The sequence below is a fragment of the Gorilla gorilla genome, chromosome 23, assembly GCF_029281585.2.
Source record: "Gorilla gorilla gorilla isolate KB3781 chromosome 23, NHGRI_mGorGor1-v2.1_pri, whole genome shotgun sequence".
Taxonomy (NCBI): Eukaryota; Metazoa; Chordata; class Mammalia; order Primates; family Hominidae; genus Gorilla; species Gorilla gorilla.
In genome coordinates this window covers 24,440,968-24,443,132 of record NC_086018.1, presented here as the reverse complement: position 1 = coordinate 24,443,132, position 2,165 = coordinate 24,440,968, and the positions used below count along the sequence as shown (strand labels likewise).

The 2,165-nt window shown below is 40.7% G+C and overlaps 1 pseudogene; it reads left to right on the top strand.

Moving 5' to 3' along the window:
• The first annotated feature begins 776 nt into the window (after positions 1 to 776).
• Positions 777 to 1,919, top strand: LOC101148702 (small ribosomal subunit protein eS1-like; annotated as a pseudogene).
• The last annotated feature ends 246 nt before the right edge of the window (positions 1,920 to 2,165 follow it).

Here is a 2,165-nt window from a genome sequence, read left to right as displayed (position 1 = left end):
GTGTGTCTTTGTTATCTGTGCATTTGTGGTAGACCCCTCAGGCCCTACTCGATAGTTTGTGCTAATGCGATAACTCAGGATGGGGGTTGGCCACACCAGAAAGACCAATCATGTGATTAGAGGGTTGAGACTTTGAGCTAAATGGTATCATCTCCAGGGAAGGGAGGGGGACTGGAGATTGAGTTCAATGATATAGGTGGTGATTCAATCAATCATATCTACATAATGAAGCCACAATACAAACTCTGGACACTGATGCTTGGGTAAGCTTTCCTGGTTGGCCATACTTTTAGAGTATTGCCACACTTTGATGCCCAGAGATCAATGTGTCCTTTATGTTTCAAGCCCTCTCAGACTTTGTTCTATATATGTCTTCTTTTGGCTGGTTCCAATTTGTATGCTTTGCTGTAATGAAACTGTAATTGTAAGTATACTGCTTTCCTGAGTTCTGTGACTCATTTTTCTGAATTATCAAACCTGAGGAAGTCTTTTGGGATGCTCAAACTTGTTGCCAGCTAGTATGAAATAAGGATGGCCCTAGGGACCCCTAGACTTGCTGCTGGTATCTGAAGTCTGAAGTGAGGGCAGTCTTGTGGAGAACTCTGCCCTCATATTTGCAGCTTGGCACTCATTGCAACATCCTATGGCCAAGTGGGGCTTATCTCAGGAATGCAAGGTTGGTTCAACATTTGAAAATTAATTATTGTAGTTTACCTTATTGACAGAATTTTTTTTAAAAACCCCTATAATCCCTTTTTGGCTTTCTGAGCAGTACCATGGTGGTTGGCAAGAACAAGCACCTTATGAAAGGTGGCAAAAAGGGAGCCAAGAAGAAAGTGGTTGATCCATTTTCTAAGGAAGATTTGTACAATGTGAAAGCACCTGCTATGTTCAATGTGAGAAATATCGGAAAGATGCTAGTCACCAGGACCCAATGAACCAAAATTGCATCTGATGTCCTCATGGGTCATGTGTTTGAAGTGAGTTTTGCTGATTTGCAGAATGATGAAGTTGCATTTAGAAAATTCAAGCTGATTATTGAAGATGTTCAGGGCAAAAGCTACCTGACTAACTTCCATGGCATGAATCTTACCCATGACGAAATGTGTTCCATGGTCAAAAAATGGCAGACAGTGATCGAAGCTCGTGTTGATGTCAAGACTACCAATGGTTACTTGCTTTGTCTGTTCTGTGTTGGTTTTACTAAAAAATGCAACAATCAAATATGGAAGACTTCTTATGCTTAGCATCAACAGGTCCACCAAATCTGGAAGAAGATGATGGAAATCATGAACTGAGAGGTGCAGACAAATGACTTGAAAGAAGTGGTCAATAAACTGACTCCAGACAGCATTGGAAAAGACATAGAAAAGCCTTGCCAATCCATTTATCCTCTCCAAGATATTTTCATTAGAAAAGTAAAAATGCTGACTGGGCACGGTGGCTCATGCCTGTAATCTCAGCACTTTGGGAGGCTGAGGTGGGTGGATCACGAGGTCAAGAGATCGAGACTATCCTGGCCAACATGGTGAAACCCTGTCTGTACTAAAAATACAAAAATTAGCTGGGCATGGTGGTGTGCACCTATAGTCCCAGTTACTCGGGAGGCTGAGGCAGGAGAATCGCTTGAACCCAGAAGGCAGAGGTTGCAGTGAGCCAAGATCATGCCACTGCACTGCAGCCTGGTGACAGAGCAAGACTCTGTCTCAAAAAAAAAAAAAAAAAAAAAAAAAAAAAGAAAAAAAAGAAAAGGAAAAAGAAAAGTAAAAATGCTGAAGAAGCCCAAGTATGAATTGGAAAAACTACTCATGGAGCTTCATGGTGAAGGAAGTAGTTCTGGAAAAGCCATTGGGGACAAGATAGGTGCTAAAGATGAGCAAGCTGATGGATATGAACCACCAGTCCAAGAATCTGTTTAAAGTTCGGACTTATAATCAGTGGGAAATAAAAAGTCCTGTTTGTGAAAAAAGAAGAATTTGACAAAATTCAACACCCATTCATGATTAACAACTCTCAGCAAACTAGGAATGGAAGGGAAATGTCAACCTGATAAAAAGAACTATGATATACATTATGAGAAAGTTTCTGAAAGTGTAGTAAGACAATTGTTTTGTGAAACTTTGTTTTACTTTGTGTGTGTGTGTGTGTGTGTGTGTGTGTGTGTT